Raw genomic sequence first — 17,669 nt, forward strand, 5'->3', positions numbered from 1 at the left:
GTGAGCTAATTATACAAGCCATTCACAGCATATTAAGAAAGCTGTATTTCTGATGACTTTATTGCTGATAGTATTGTTACTAGAACATTTCTAATAATAAAACATAACTACTGTTACATTCAGTTCAGCTGCTGGCTCTACAGAAAAGCTTCATTAAGCACATTTATAACCTTACTCCCAAGAGGTTTTTGAGATCCTAAACAATAACACAATTAATAAAAATGAATATACAAAACATAGCACTTAACTTCATATAGCATAAAACTAGAGGCAACCATCATCATATGATGAAACTATTTTGATACACGACGGACTACACAAAGTAACCACTGTTCACCAATGCAAAGGCCTGAACCAGAAGGGTTCACGCGGTGCCAATAAGATCTGAAGAATACTAAGTTCCCCAGTACATTCTTGCGAACTTCTGGAGTACCACATCATCAGGCTAAATTCGTTCATTTCCTGCTAGTCTTGCTACATGTGAGATTGGTTTGTGTTTTCCAAAAACCATCCAACAATGTATGAGTAGTAAGGGAATGTCAAAATGGTGAGTAAAAGAAAAAAAAAGCACCACAGGACTGATGAAGTTTTAAACGCCAATTAGAATGCAAATAAAGACTTCCTCTCGCAGACACGTGCGTCTATGTTTCCTGTTGTTATCAACCTAATGGCAACACTATAGAATTAAATCAGTACAAAAGAGAATCCAAGATAAAGCTCACTGACTATAAGCAGTGCAAACCAATATAGTTATTAAACTTACTGTCACTTCTGCTTCCACCCCCCTTTCTTGCAAATGAAATATGCAAGCAATAAGAACCACTCTAGCAGCAACATCCTGTTCCTAACAAGTGTGTTTCCTCAAGCCATATGAAGTCCCAATGGATTCATCACCACTTTCCCAAGATTCAGATGCCCCATCCTGTGACAAGTGACTCAGTACCTACAGCTGGACAACAACTATCCAGAAAAAGAGTGCAGGAAGAGCATTGCGCACAGGTTACAAATTCTGAAGGGTCATTGGGAAAGAAAGCATCACAATCCAGAACACTTTCACTGGTAGTCAGTGTCTCAGGTTCTCCCTGCATTATGTTCAGATCTAAGTCCATCTGAATGCCATTTCTAGGCCTAAGAAGTGGGTGATTGGAAATAGCACGGATCTAGCAAAATTATATCATGCCTGACCACTATAATTTCTCTCTATGATAAAATCACAGGATTTGTGTATGAGAGGAAAGCAGTGGTGTCACCGAGCTTGCTTTCAGCAAGACTGTCAACACCATCTGTCTCCTCAGCATATTCGTATCTAAGCTGATCTAGGTTGCAGTCTAGATGGACTGACGACTAGGCAATATGGAAAACTCTATCATTAGGCTCAAATAGTAGTCATCAATGGTTCACACTCCACCCATAATCTGGTTACAAGCAGATAGGGTTCCCTGACCCATCTTTAAAATATTTAGCAGCAGCCCAGCAGAGGCTAAAGAACACATCCTCAGCAAGTCTGGGGAAAATATGTACTTAGGGGTGCAGCTGATGCACTGAAGGACAGGGCTGCCTTTCAGAATGGCTTAGGCTTGAGCAAGGGGCTGACAAAAACCCCTTGAAAACACCGGCTGAAAACTGACTTGCTACTGAGCAGCTCTGTCAAAAAGGATGCAGGAATCCTGGAACATAGAAGGTGAGACATGAGTGAGCAGCCCAACTGGCAGCAATGGGGGCTCTGCACCTGGAGTAGGGTGTCTGCTTCCAAAGGCCCAATCTGAAGCATCAGCCAACTGAAGCAAGGTCAGTGAAAGGCCATAAGGACTATGAGGAAAGGCTGAAGACGCAGGGATTGTTCAGCTTGGAGAAGGTTTTGAAGCACTTAATAGCAACTTTCCAATATCCAGGAGTAGATTATTGAAAAGGTAGAGACCAAAGGTAGAGTCCTCCATAGGTGGAGAACAATGTAAGCCATAGCTAGGTAGATACTTGCTACATGTTTATCAGATAAAATGAAAAAAAATATCACTGTGAGGATGATCAAGCATTGGAGGAGATAGCCCTGAAACACAGTGGAATCTCTGTCCTTGGAGCTTTCCATGCCCAAGCTCAACATGTCGTCAGTAACTTGACTTGATCTTGTATATGTGATCCTGCTTCAGGCAGGAAAGTGGGCCAAGATCTCTTGAGGTCTCTTCTAAAATAAATTGTCCTGTGAATCAATGCTGGAATTATGTAAATATGCTATACACAGCATGCACATTTATGCGCAATACATCCAAGCAAACAAGAGAAATTTCAAGCATCCACAGCAGATGCATTACAAACAATCCACATACAAGCAGTATAATTCAAAAACCTTCACTGTAAGTTTTATTCACTTACACAGATGACAAAAACTGCCCATGCATGTATTTATTTAACTGGAATAAGTCCTTCAAAACCTCTGTAACGCTTCCTGGTTCACTGCGTCAGTAAAACTGAACACAACCCAAAAAAAAAAATCACTCAGCAGCTCTGCAGTTACAAAAGGAAAAAAAAAAAAGCTAAAATCAAAAGTTAATTATAAAGAAGAGACTACAGGTACAGTATATGCTTCATGGCAGCTACAAAAGTCCTTTATGGTTCAGCAAAAAATGCAGTTAAGAACTCTTAATATGCTGACACTCAGCATGGCACCAGATAACTGCATTAAGGCAAAGAACATACTTTTGTTGTTGCTGTATTTTGTTGTATGCTATTTGTAGGAGGCATGTATCAGCCTTCCCACTAAAGCTCATTAGTAGGACAAAATATTACTCACAAAGAGATGAAATTTACAAGCTGTTAACAATAAAAGGCCAATTACAAGTAATGAAGAGTATTTCCCAACCCTCCGCACACTTTCCAGGGGTACAGAGAATTATTACTTGTGGCTACAGCCTTTATTTAGAACCCAGTTTCTCACCATACTAAAGAAGGCTGTGGGATTCAGTAGTTAGAATGGTTTTTTTTAAATAAGCATAATATCTCCACATATAAAGCTTTTTTTTAACCACGAGATGAGAAGAAAAGAACATTTCACAATCCACTCATCTACTCTAGCAGTCAACCAAGATTTCAGACAAACTTTTCTATATCACCAATCCTGCATTCAGTTGAAAAGCACCTATTAAAATACCTTTTAAAAAACCCAATAACTACAACAACTTTCCCATGTGATCCTATTACAGGCTCTTTTCCATTGGACAAGAAAGATTTTCTGAAGAACAAAACAAAGCCAACTTATTGCTTGCCCTCCAGGCAAACAGTGCTGATTCAGACTATGCTGGTGAAAGCTATGTAAAATCTTATACTTCTTCAGAAACAAGTCAAGCCAAAGTAATAGCAAAGGTAAAAAATGACAAAAACCAAGCCAGGGAGTTAATGTGTTTACAGATTACACAGTTTGTCTACCAAGAAGACCCTTGATACACTTAATTTCTACCATCTGGGGAGAGAGTCCAAGAGTAAAAGGCACAACAAGAGCCAAAGTAAATGATAAGTGTGTTTCCCTCCAAGTCTGTTCCAACTACTTCAGCAAATATTGCAAGCCAAGAAATAATCACAAATAAAACGTCACTCTTTTCTTTTTGCTTTCAGAAAAGTAAAAGGACAGTTCACACTCATGCTGACTTCAGAAATGTGAAGAAGTTCTTCCCATCTTCAATATTACCATTTTTTCTCATTTATAGAGTGTTTCCTGTACCTATCATAACCAAGAAACTGCTTCCACAATAGTTCAGCATCTTTTGGTCTGCCTTTCATGCTGTGGACTTAACTTTGGTTCCAGAAGCTGATGAGTCTCTTCTTAGATTGGCTAAGTCAAGGTTATGCAGAGAATTTGTCACAAACTCCAGGAGCACCTTCTTGGAGTGGGTGTCATGGAAAGCCACCCAAAGTTCTAAATAAACTAGTTAGAAGAAAATGAAAGTGAATCAGAGGTATATGGATGACAGTCACCTTTACGTGCAGATTTTGAGGCTAGAGTACAATAGTGGCTGTCACTGGGATCTACAGAATTGCGGCATTAAAAAAATATATACATATATATATCTATACAGACTGTATGACACTAACCCAAGCTATACAAAGACTGAGAAATGAATTAGATCAGTCAGTTGTAGCAGACAATAGGCAGGTGATACTGATAGATAGGTAATGAAGAAAATTGGAGGATAAAGATCACCTCCATTACTCAATCAGAAATAACCAATCTAAATTTATACTTCAGCAATGTGCCTGGAATATCAGGTGCCAATTTGGCCAAGACAATATTTAATAATTTGCATCTGGCTAGGTAAGAGCAATTGCTGTTATAGATGTGAATCTTCCTACATGGTGACAGAAATTTGAACTTAAATTACTTCAAAATATCATAGGAAGATGAAAATAAAGACTCCACCTTACATCAGTACAAGAAATCTTACTAACGGAGAAAAGTATGCACACGAATACTAAGTAGAAAGCACAGGAGAACTTCAGGCTGAAGTTATTACACTGGAAACTATGATTTTACTGTGATGTGTTTACAAGTAAAACATTTTATGTCCCAAGGTGAACTTACCTCCATGCTGCTTCCTACCGCCACACTGCACATAGGCAACATGTTTCCAGAAAAAGCTGACAGTAAATCTTTAGACAACAGGAGCAACTACACACTGTCCTCTGAAAGGCCTTTGAACATGAAGCAATGACTTCTAATCTGAAAAAGCCCTAACCTTCACGGTCCAATTTAGAACTGAAGAAGTTGTCTGGTCCCTGTCCAGTATGTAACAGATGTTTTTCAGGGCTTTCTAAACCTTTGGAACGCATATATTTTCAAGTAAGGGTGTTGATGCAATATACAAGTGCTTAACCTAAGCTAGTCCAATGCAGATAGGCATTATTTTTCATGGTCTTGTCTCTATTCACAAAACTATGATCAAGAAAACAAACTGAAAAATGTAGCCAAGTGCCAAGAACATTTGTATTTTTGACAATGTTCCCTCTCCCTTATTCTTAAAGAAATGCTTCCAGACAGTCAAGGATTAAAAGCAAACATTAAGACCATGTACAAAGGTTAGAAACAATACATAGGCAGAACTTAAAAGAACATAAGAGCTTTATGAGTGCCTATTAATACTGATCTTTCCAACTGCCAAGACTTTTTTTCAAGTTACTGAATTCCAAAGACAGCTATAACTCGTCCAGCTGCATTGCACTACCTGAATTTTGACTTCTAAAGAACACTAAGAACAAAAACATCTTCATGTTGCACATGTGACCCAAAGATTTCAACACTAAGCAGAAGCTGAAGATAACGCACTAGGTAAAGATATTAAAACATATATATACTGCAAGTCCAAGTTAGTTTTAGGAATATCTGTTGCTGTGTATTTGCTTTGTTTTCCTCTCACTTTCAAAACATAATAGTTAGCTGTTAGATTCTCTCAGCTGTTAATGTTTCCAATCTGCAGTAGAACGGATTGAAGTTCAGCATTTCCAGATGTTTACGCTTCCCTGAAATGCTTAAGAAATGACACATTAAGGATTAGAACAATACACTAAGAAATTTTGCAAATGTTGGAGCAAAATTTAAAAGAAAGTGTGCTTCATTCCAATGCACAAAGCAAACTTCTTACAGCTGATACATTGATTGGAGACAGTAAAAAAAAAAAACAGACAAACCACTATTGCTCCTTCAGTGCAGTCTGAGCATACTTCAGAGAGGGAAAGACTGAGTTGAGCAATCTTTTCAGATTTATTACTTTACTTGCTTCTCCCTTTTGGAAGACTTCACTAAAATTTAGGGGAAAAAAAAAATCGATAGTGAAATAAAGATACAGAAACCTAACTTATCTACTGAGTTATTTCAAAATCATTTCAGAACAGAAGAAAGAAAATAGCTGGAAATTTCCACGTTATTTCTTGTTTTTCTCTCACTTGCCCTTTGTGTGGGCTTTCCTGGGAATTGTCCAAGATTTATAGCTATTCCAAGCAGCAGAGCTGGGATCTCACTTCAACTCATGCAAGAAGCCTCAAAAAAAAAAAAAAAAAAAAAAAAAAAAGTTTCTGCTTTATTAACCAAAAATTTCTCCCACTATTTTTAAATGAGCATTTCAAGAAGCATTACATTTTATTCTTTATTTTCTGAATATGAGAAACACGAAATGTTTAAATCCAAATACTATGGTCTGGAACTGTTTAAGTATAAGTTACTTAGAAATGCTTCAGCCACAAATGATTGTTCTCAATAGACTACGAATCTTTTAAAGCAAACAGCAGAAGGTTGTATACTGATTCCTAAAGAAAAGTTAAACTCATTATGATCAACTTTTCACAGGTGAGTCCCTGCGAACCTCTCGAAGAAGATGGGGTGTAGTCAGCAAAAATGAGAGTTACTGCTATTTTCAGGAATTCAAGGGTAAAAAAGAACAGACAAAACACAACTCTGAAAACAGCTGGGAGAGCAAGAAAACACGAGCACAATTTGTTCTTCAGAAAAGCTAATGAAATTGCTATGCATTATCTATGTAACAGACATGAGAATTGTTCACTCTGCAAAAGCCCACATGTGGGTTCAACAGGGATTATGCTCGGTATTTGAATGGTAATTAGATGGCTGGACAGAGAAATTGTTTTGCATGTTCTAATGCATGAAAATAACTAGAGAAATAAAGAGAGAAAAAAAAAAAAGAATGATGTGTATGAGACAACTAAGTTAAAAACAAAAACAAAAACAAGCAACTGAAACGGTGTGATGGACCCTTCATTTAAGAGTCACTGGGTACAGAAGATCAGACGCTATCATTGTCTCACCGTGGGAGGGATGTCAGTTAAGTTTCATGCAATCCCTTTCAACCATAGCTAATCCTACAGTGCTTAGTATAATTAAGAACATCTTGTCTAAATTCTTGGGTGGGCGAAACCCCTGGAGAACTAGATTTCTATTCTGCCATTTTAATTTACTGCCTGATAAGGATCCCCATATTGGGCTCACTTAGTCCAAATGAAGCATTCACTTGATCCTTAGGGAAGGAGCAATCTTCCTGTGGAGCAATTAGCACAAGACCCAGAACCATGACCAAAGGGTACAGTAATACAGTTATAATGTAAACTCTGCTGAAGCCAGTGACTGCCTCGGGCATCAGGAGCAACTGGTTTAGTCTCTCAGAGACTAACTTGATTATTTTACACTCAATATCTAATTAGATTCAAATTAAGCAGTTTATGCAGAAGGCTGGGTGCCCCTGAAAATGGCTATTAATAGCAGTAATACGCAAATACAGTACCAGATTCCAGAGTTATCTGTCTGAAACTCCAGATATTTGAGCAGTGAAGCACTAGAGCATGTATCCTTTTTCTGATCCTTCTTCCGTTGGTTGTTACTTCTACTTTATACACTTAAATAAATAAATACATAAATAAATTCAGCCTTCTTCAAAAATGAAGGCATTCTGCTGGCTTTTTGTTTTGTTGTTTTTTTTATTTTTTTGGTAGCACCTAGCAAATCTGGAGCACTGAATCAGCTTTTACACCTGCCATCTTCATCAGAGTATTTTAAAGAAAGCAGGGAAACTCCTGTTTCATACAGTGGTATCAGTAGGCTGTATCAAAACTGCATCTAAACATTGTTGACCTACTGCTGCCAGCAGTGTTTAGGTAACATCACCATGGGACTGGGCACCTCACCAGAAAACTGTGCTATCCTTTAATCTGTGATAGACTTTATACTTTAAACCTCTATGCAAGATTGGAGTCTTGAATTGCAAACGTTCTAGACTCCTCCCTTGTCAAACACAGGCTGCCAGTGCCTATGGCAAGGAACACCAGGTTTCACCCACATAAATCCTGAGTATGTTTTGCTGACTATTTAAATATTTCTTGCATTCATCAAGATTAACTCAGTTTAGTCTTGGTTAGTAAAAATTTGAATCAAATTGCTCAACTTTCTGATATCTATTTCACATCACTGCCTTCTGGCAGGGAAGAAGTAAACAGAAAATGGGCAGTGTATCATCTGAACACTTACAACTTTTGCTATTTATGCTGCAAGCAAGTACAAGATGGGGGTTTCAGTTTAACCTGTATTCTCTCAACATTTTATAATGAAAGTGTTTCTTTAGTCATAACAATCATTTAGCAGAAAAATTAGAGCCTAAACTATAATGACATGTTCTATTTGATGGAATAAATAACTGAAGTGGCTATTTCAATCTTATGAATAATTTATATGTAGTACTGAATAAAAACATCACAAAAAGAACAATCGGGAAATTTGTGCATATGCAGCAATACAAGCATCAATTTTCCACATTGTGTTTCTCCCAGCAGTGCTCACAGAGCTCAATGGCATTCCCCTAGGCCAAGCTGCTCTTCTGCCTACCACTATTCCATGCATGTTCATTTTTAATCCAGTGCCCCACTAACACTCATCTTCTCCAACTCTCAGAGCTAGAAAGCAGCGAAAGCTGGAAAGCAGCGGAAGCATGCCCTAGTTCTGCTATTGATTTGCGAGGTGATCAGTGATAAGCCCTGTTTGCTGCCATGCCTTGAAAGCAGACACTGTTCTTCTCTGTATGTTCAGGATATCTTGAGTCTGGTATTGTACTCCTGACAGGTTTGTCTTCCAAGAGGATGGAAGGCCTCAGCTGACCAGAAATCTAGATGTTGTATGAGAACAAGTTAATGAAGAATAAAGCCCAATGCAAGAACAAGATTGTCAATAAAGTTTTCACGAATGCACAAAATTCTGTGACTAAAAACATAAAATAATTTTTAAGTTCCTAAAATTCCTATTATAAAGGTCTGTGGTGGACCAAAGTTTATCACTATGATAATGACCAGACACATTATAAGTACCCACTATCTCACTCATAGTTATTATCATCAGAACTGGGACTTGAAAAGTTTGTGTACCTTTTTTGTTGTTAATGTACAATACAGTTTTAAAATGATGTAAATGCTCAAGTTCTGCTTTTAATTGTCTAGTTAGTATAAACCCAGTAAAGATAACATAACTTTGAATTTATCCTCTGCTCAGTGAGAACAAACTTGAATTCATTGCATTATAATGCACTGTAAGAGCATAACACTACTTTTTATTGTTGTTTACTATAAATACCGAACTTTATCTTAAATGGATAATCTCATAGCCCAATATGTGAACATTCTTCAGTAAGTTAATATGCATTAATATAACTCCTATGCACTGGATTTTACTAACCAGAAATTGACTTTCAACTGTCCCATTTGATCTATAACATTTGTAATACTGCTTACTTCCTCATAGGAATAGGTACTTCCCTATTTTCTTACTAGAAGCTTAAATGGGTTCAAACCTCCCACAGAAAGACTAAGACTTGTCCAATACAAAGGCAACAACTCTTCACCTAAGGGACTTTCAGAGCCACAAGTGCCTGGTCAGAGGTCCCTGTGAGCCTTCCCCTAGCATGGCCTTCCCCTGGCATCTGCTCTTGCCTGCTCCAGAAGGCTGTTGTATATCCTGCTATAGTGTTTTTTTAGTAATTCACAATGCATATAGGCAGAGCCAATGTAAAAAAATCCATGATGCTCGAGAGCTTTGATAGGCTCACACCAGTCATCATCGACTGCTCCAAGTCCATCAAAGTCTATTTCCTGCTCAGCTGCCAGCAGTAATCAACAAATTATTAACACAAACCTTAAGACAGCTCTCCTGCTCTGTTATTATTCACCATGAATGACAGCAAGCACTTTGTCATCCTTCCAGACAACAGTTTAGACACCATCACCTCACAATTTATGGTTTAAGTCTATCTGCCTGGGAACTAGCAAGGCTCCAGTTGTGTATTAGGAGAGTGTACTAGGAAAGGTTGGATAATAGGAAAAATTTCTTCTCATAAAGAGCCATGAAGCAGTCGCACAGGCTGCCCAGGGAGGGGGGGGAGTCACCATCCCTGGAAGTGTTGAAGCACCATGTGGATGTGGCACTGAGGAACGTGCCAGAGTGGGCATGGTAGAGGTGGCCGAGGTCTTTTCCAACCTGAATAGGTTGCGAAAAGTACAGCCTTGTACTTCGCAATGTCAGCATTTTAAAAACAACTAAACAACACACAGCAAAAACAAAAAAGTGTTATACACACTCTGTTAGCCCCACCCATTTGAGACCCAGTTCTGGTCCAAACAAGAAGAGGGAAAATATCAGTTCCTCAACAAGAATGCTTCCAGCATTTTCAAATGCTGTAATTTCATCATACCATTTCATTGCTTCCTCGTTCTTTTACAAAAACCAACGCAGTCCAAATGCAGCCCCAGTACTCTGAGGGATCAATATGATGCTCACAAGAAATACTGGCATGAATAACCTATTCCAAACTACAAAGACAAGCGTTTACATTCCTTCCAGGATAAACCACAGAGCGATTTTCCACCAGTCCCCACGTACATACTAACAGAACAAAACACCCCAAAACCGCAGTCTGGTAACCCAGCAGCCGGCAGCACCACAAACACGCTGATAACACTTATTCTAAACACTGCCAAACCCTACGTAGAAATCGCACGGCCTCAGCACACCAAGGGTACGGCAGCTTAAAAAAGTATATACATACATATAACGATCATTTAAAAGACACCGGGCCAGAAGGGCGAGAGACGTGAGCACCGGCCCCACGGCCAGCACCTGCCCGGCTCCTCGACCCGCCGCCGGCGCCTGCCGAGCAGCTCGCCTTTGAGGGGTTAACGTTAAAAAGCAGAAGTTCGCTGTCAAGCTGCAGAACTCCGGGTACGGCCGCGATGTGAAACCGGAAGCCCACGGAGCCGAGCGAGGGCCTCCCACTGCCGGCCGGGACGCGTTCCCCCCTCCCCGGGCTGGTTGTGTAACGCACGGCCCCCGCATGGGGAGCAGCCCCACGCCCGGGGAGCAGCCCCGCGCCGCGCCCGGCGGCCATCCCCGCGTACCTGTCCCGCGGGCGGGCAGCCCGGAGCCACCTGCTGTGCCGGAGCCACCTGCGCTGCGCTACACCCCGGGTGTCCCGCGGCACCGCCCGCCCCTCCTGCGCTCAGCCGGGCTCGCGGTGAACAGCAGCAAGTCAAAACGCTGCTCAAACCGCCCCGGGGGAGCCTCTCGGTCCGCTCCCCCCAGCGCACCACCTCCCGCAACTCGCCGCCGGAAGGAAAAGCAATAATAAACCTAAGCGAAGCAGTAAACGGGAACGCACCGGCGTCTCTTTCTGGCTTGAGGCGCTCCGGGGGCTGCGCGCTGCATCCGCCGCGGGCGGGGGCAGATGGGGTGCGGGCGGGCGGGCAGCCACTCTCTCCTGGCGGCAGGGGGAAGGCTGGCGGCCGAGAGAAGTGATACGCGCCGCGCTCCGCAGCGTGCGGCTCCCTTCCGTCCGAAGCGACTCCTCCCGCTCGCTGCTGGCGCTCCGGTGTCGTGCCTGCGGGTCACCGTCTCGCCGCCTCCTTGCCCCTCTCCCTCTCTCCCTTCCCTCGCTCAGCTCGGTTCTCCGGCCGCAGCCCCCGCTACCTGTGCCGGAGGTGCGTCCCGGCGGCTGCAGCGCCGCTCCCCGCCGTGCACGGCAGTCTCCGACCAGGAAGAGGCAGCGAGAGGGAGCACCGCCGTGCCCCGCAGCTCGCTCCGTCGGGAGGAGCCGGGGCGGATGAGCCTCTTCAGCCCCGCGGGGAGGCACGGAGTTGCCCCTAGGGCTCCGACTTTCCCCTGGGGTGTGGGAGTTCCTGTCTCAGGATGCGGGAGGCTAGTAGCGGCCGCCTGCCAGCTTGCTGCCCTTTGCGGTGTGACAGCCCTGGGTACCCCTCACTCACGGCAGTTAGCCTCACGGAGAAAAATCAAAGTCGTGTGCCACCAAATGTAACTCCATGCTGTGCCTGGTCAAACAGACCGTTGGCGTAACTTTCTGCCTCACCAGGCCTCACCTCCCAGTGGTAAAACCTGCCTGGCCCGTGGCTTGGTGTCACAGTCAAACTTAGGGCATGTTTGTGGGGAGAGGTTTGAAAGCATGAACCCTCAGGGTGCTCGGTATCCTAGAAGAAAGAGAAACTACCCTTTTAATTTCACCTGAATTTGGGAGGGAAGTTCACATCAGTGAGTGTCTTAGACAAGTCATGTTTGTTTCCATCCTGTGCAAGTGTTAAATATATATACATATACTTCATATTACAGATTACTTCTGCAAAAATAGGAAGTAAATTTATACATAGGGCTTTTTTTGCCATTTTAATTTTTTTTTTTACTTTTATTTTTTTAAACAAGTCTTTGTTAGGGGGGGCTCATTGTGATTTCTCTATTTATCTATTGCGCCTGTCAAGCACATCATGTTTAAGCCTCAGCAGACGGAGAGTTATTATGTTAACTACCCACTAATTCCTCAGTATGCAAATATTTTTTGGCTTGCTTCTCATCTATGAAGATGGAGGAGGTTTTAGACAATATTTTTGGCCACTTTATAAACTGTAGGCTCTTACAGATGGGCAGTCATTTAGATAAATATTTTCACTGTATGAAGGGAACTTCCTACAAGCAATGCCTCACAGTGAGAAGTTTGCAGTGTGTGCCTTTATTACTGTAAATATGAAGGCTACCAAACTGAATCCTAAACTCTAAGAACACAGAAGTATGAGGTTAAAAAAAATAATCATAGGTATAAGGAAGGATTGCAGATGAAAAGTATAGATGGAATATCAGCAGTATGCATGCTCAAAAGTCTGGGAATTCCATATTTAAAGGATGGGCAACACTACTTTGAGTTGCTCTCTTTCCCCACACTCCTTCAGTTGTGAAGAATATCACTTTCTTCTCATGGAAATTTGAGGGGCATGTTAAAGGAGTTGGACAGTTAGGCTTTATGCATAGTTTTAAAGGATAATTGTTCATATTTGTCATATCTTTAAACAGACGTTTATCAACTTTGAAAGGCAATGCTGAATTTCAGTCCTCAAATAAACACCTCTGCCCTTATTGTATAAAATCTGAATGTAAAGTTAAATCCAAATTCTCATTTGACAACACTCTAAGACAATAAATTATAAAGTCATAGCAAAGAGCCTACGCAGTTACGCACATTTACCTTACTGAGGCCTAAAGGTGGGAGGAGGGCTGCAGTTGCAGAGTGTTGTGGGTTGTCGTATCACATGTGGAAAAAAAAAATATTTTTTTGAAAAATCCTTGCCTTTTTACAGCTGTGATATGGCATGCCTGCACCAGCTCTCTTAATACGTTGAACATCACACTGCTTTTCAGATTGCAGCTTCCCTTATTTCTCTTGGAATTCGTGGCATGTAGGCAGATGTATACACACTCATTAAAGTTATACTTCTGCAAGAACACTAGAGTCATTGGGCTGCATTTGTAGCTACAGCTTTAGACATCCTGATTTTTCCCTTATGATTCTGCTACTAACGAGTATCAGCTCCTGAAAAGTTCATGAAGAAAGCATGTGTGTATGCATACTCAGCAGCAGTACTTATATGTCCGTGCCCACAAAGTCAGTGCCATTTATTCTGTTTATTTCCTATTGCATGAAGAATAGAAAAATATCACATTTTAAAAAATATTTCCCCACATTATTTCACCTCTGTTCTATGAGGTGCTTGTCCTCTATTGAGAGCTCTACCCGAATAAACAGAAGTGGTAAAGATTGGTGAGACAGGGAAATTAATCTTTTTTGTTAGTGAAATCCCATAGAGATTAGTCTGGTAAAAATTGCTTGGGTCAAGTTTCCTTTCCACAAGTGAAGAAGTGGGAATGGAATGAAAGCAGAATTTGCATAACATTTATTTATGTTTTTGTACTTGAATTAGCCATTTATTACTACTAATGAGGAACAATTGACCTGGTTGGCCAACATATTAGACTTCACAGGGAAACTATAGTTCGAGTATTAAAGCCTGATAATGGGTAATGAGATCACTATTGGATAAACTCAAAGAACGATTTAATTAAAATTCTAGAATGTTATTTAATTAAGATGAAGAATGGCTATTCAAAAACTGAAAATAGCAAATGGAAAAATGCTATAAGGAGGAACCAGCCATCAGTGAGACAATGGTGATTGCTGATGCAAGATTCACCACACCAAGCATTAAGTGTGGAGGATATATATCTGTATCCAATTATGATCTCAAGTAAAATTTTTCATGAATGAACCTTCAGTGAACTCTGGGTGATAACTCCTTCATTTACGTCTTATAATTGAATATTAGTTCTGAAGACCTGCAAGGTCGCTGTATTTCATAAATCCACTTTGTATTTGAAACAAAATTTGATACAAAAACAGATTTGAAACAGTTTGAAAATAGTAACACAATGCTAAGAATACTTCTATAAGCTGAACTAGAATGAGTTTTTGCAAGCAAATTTCAGTATAAAAATGTCAGCTCTGTGATTGCCTATTTGAGTAATCTCCAACAGAACACCTATATACAGAAGCAGAGTTCTGTCACTGACTGGGAGCTATGCTTTAGTCATTGTCAAATCCCAAAATTGGTTGCTGAGAATTTCTGTATGGCTGTGGTGGCCATTTAGAGATCTCTACCAAATAGGCAGAAAAAAATTTCAGAATATGTCCTTCTTCAACAAATACCTGTGGAAGGGCCAGTGGAAAAGCCCAAGTTTCTGAAGCTAATCTTGAGAATCAATGAAATGTCCTGCAGTCATAAGTGAATAATCCCTCTTCAGAACTCTTGTCAGAACTCGTAGTATTTACTGCTCATGGATAAGGCAGGTGGCCTTCCATATGCACTGGAATGAAAATCTTCCTCCTGATAAATTGTGATTCCCTACTGGATGAAGACAGCAGTGAAATGATGATTTAGTAGACACTGGAAGTCCCTGCAAATAACATGTTGTATTATTGCCTGAATGAGGAAAAAAAAGTAATCATTTACAGAAATACTTACTTACAGATCTATGATATTGCAGAGTACAAATAACCTAAGAATGAACATACATGAGTTTTTGTTCAGAAATATTTACCTAAATGTTTTATCTTCAAATTACAAAGCATTTTTCAAGAGATAAATTTCATTTTTATGACACCAACAATACTCTGTTTTCTGAAAAGAATCAAAAGGCTGTGTATTAGGCAGCTTTGGAAACACAGGTCTGTGAAGCAGAATATGGTGGACTTTCAAACTCATTTTCTCCATTTTGTAGTTCTTTGTCTTCATCTAATTGTTGCCTCTGATAACCCCATTTTCTGTAGAAACGATCATCTGATAGGATATTTCAAACAGATCTCATATGCTGCTGCAGTCTTGGTCAAACAAAGTCTATTTCTATGATAAAAGCCATATTTACTCTTTTGTTTGATCTAGCACAAACATTCCAGCTATTGGAGAAGTCAATCAGAAATGTTTGATGTATTCAAGTGCTATTAAGCATGTTACCACATTTCTGTTTTTCACCAGCACTTAATTCATAGAGAAAATATGCCTGATGTGTGCAGTTAATTTGATAATGAACAGAAAGCAAGCCTGTGTCTAAATTCCTCTTCTCCAAATTAATGTCTGCATTCTCACTAAATACTTGTAAGTGCACACACACACACATACATACATCTGTATTATAGATGTGTATCCTGTTTTTCTGAAACTACATGTACTAAAGGTTTCCATGCACTAGCAGAAAGCTGACTTTTAGAGGTGCATACAATACTCTATCTCCTTTGAAGTGCTGCTCATTTTCCCTTTCCACTTTTTATACCTTTGCTTCTGTATAGCTTGTTCTTCAGAACAGGAATTTCTCTGTGAGAGCCCATAGAATGCATTTCAGCATACGTATTTCTAAATGGGCAGGCTGATGTGTTCTCTTCCAAGATCCATTCTCACAGATCAAGCAGCAGTGTGCTGAAGTGCTTCTTCATTTCTAATGCAGGTCTGATGGAAGCCATTAAGAGAAATAAGCTTTATTTCTGAAAGCTCAAGCCTCCCGTCCGTCTCACTGAATTGGGAAATGCTGTATGCAAGGATGTCCAATTGGGAGTCCTTTTTCCTTTTCCTCATGAAAAAAAAAAAAAAAAAAAAAAGGAAGAATGTGTTTTGCTCAGTTTAAAAAATGATTTGCAGCTCCCCAGGTGAAAGATTGCCATAAGAGTAATTGGATGTAGAATATAAAAATGCATTTAAAGTAATTACCAGTGATTACCTGGTGCCCACAATGTAATAACTTTTAAAGGATTTTTCAGGTAATCATAAGATTCTGCTATTTGAAATCTGCTAATTAGTTTTTATAAGGAAGACAGAAGATAAATTAAAATATATGGTATATAATGACAATATACTTTTTCTGGAAACTGTGATACTGGAACTGTAAATCCACAACAGCTAGTATGTGTGCTGCGTGAGATTTTGGATCACCCAGTTTCTAAATTCAATACATTTGGAAACTTAAACACAGAATGCAGAGGATATATATTTATTTCCAAAAAAAGTGTCATGTGCACTTAGATTGGTTTCATGCTAAGTAATACATACTCTGTAAATCTGAAACATGATAGCCATCATTACACTTTCTCCTACTGCTAAAGAGAGAAAAGGCTGTAGTCACTGCGTGGGCAGACATCTACAAAGTGCTGCTTTATTGCTATTCAGAGCATTTCCAATGGGAGGAAGTCAACCAGTCTCAGAAATAAAATGTACTCCAGAATGCCTGAATACAGCTGCTGCTGAATCAGCATAGAAAAAACAGCAAAAACGTCTAATAGTTGAGCTGAGGCCTTCCAGTTTCTACTGTCTCCTCTTCTAATACAAAAAAAATGACAAGTTGCAGCTGGGCTTCAGTTTCACAAGATGGAAAATCATTCCATTTTCCTGATTTCCTATTGCATCATCTAGAGGGATTTCAAAACAAAAAGCACTTTTCAATATAAATCCATGCTAAATGCATGATTACAGGACACACATCTGCTTGACCTACCTTCTTGTTCCTTACTACATTTTTCTTTTCATACATGGCTACGTACTAATTACTCTTATCTCTTCTTTCAGTCTGAGCAGGTTAAGCAGCTAGCACAATGTAAATAAGGAATTCTGTCAACCACACCTGTTAAATAATATATGTTAATGAAGTGCACATAACTTTGTTCTGCTACTGAATTTAGCTGGATTTGGCAGTGTGCAATGTTCCTTCCCTCAAAGTCTATATCTTCAGAGTCAGGGTGAACAAGAAGAGGAAACCATTTCCACCTGCTTTTAAAAACGAGGATATAACACCCTTGCACAGTGTTGAATCACCAGCAGGTCCAGAAAGCATAGATGTCAGCAGTATCTTTAAAGATGAGACTGACAGTGTCACAATTTTTAAGAGTATCACAGTTCATGAGAGGCTGACTCTACCTCAATAAAACATCCTCTCAAGTAATTGTAGAGAGCAATTAAAGCCTCCCCTGAGCCTCCTCTTCTCCAGAATGAACAATCCTGGCTTTCTCAGCTGCTCCTCGTAAGACTTGTTCTCCACCTTTGCTGCCCTTCTCATCAAATCTCTTCCTAACCTTCAAGTAGACTGACCTCTGTATCTTTTCCTGTAAAACATACATTTGACACCTCAAATCAGTTTCGTAACCCTTTTTTCAGCTGTATTTCAATATGTGACATGAGAAGTGGATAACCTTTATTGGACAATGATCCTGCAAGCTGTTAATCTACATAGGCCTCTCTTTACTGAATGCATAATCTTTTTGGTAGTC

At 40.1% G+C, this 17,669-nt stretch overlaps 1 protein-coding gene across 1 annotated transcript in view; it reads right to left on the reverse strand.

Annotated features, from left to right (window-relative positions):
• Positions 1 to 11,284, reverse strand: part of LOC122171839 (myelin basic protein) — a 106,111-nt gene extending 94,827 nt beyond the window's left edge. Inside the window, exon 1 of the mRNA XM_042839617.1 lies at positions 11,187 to 11,284. The gene's annotated coding sequence lies outside the window, so the exon portion shown is untranslated. The remainder of the gene's footprint in view (positions 1 to 11,186) is intronic.
• Positions 11,285 to 17,669: the final 6,385 nt, after the last annotated feature.

This window comes from Centrocercus urophasianus, unplaced genomic scaffold, assembly GCF_019232065.1.
Source record: "Centrocercus urophasianus isolate 14NV4802_14NV808 unplaced genomic scaffold, USGS_Curo_1.0 seq_11, whole genome shotgun sequence".
In the NCBI taxonomy this organism is placed as follows: Eukaryota; Metazoa; Chordata; class Aves; order Galliformes; family Phasianidae; genus Centrocercus; species Centrocercus urophasianus.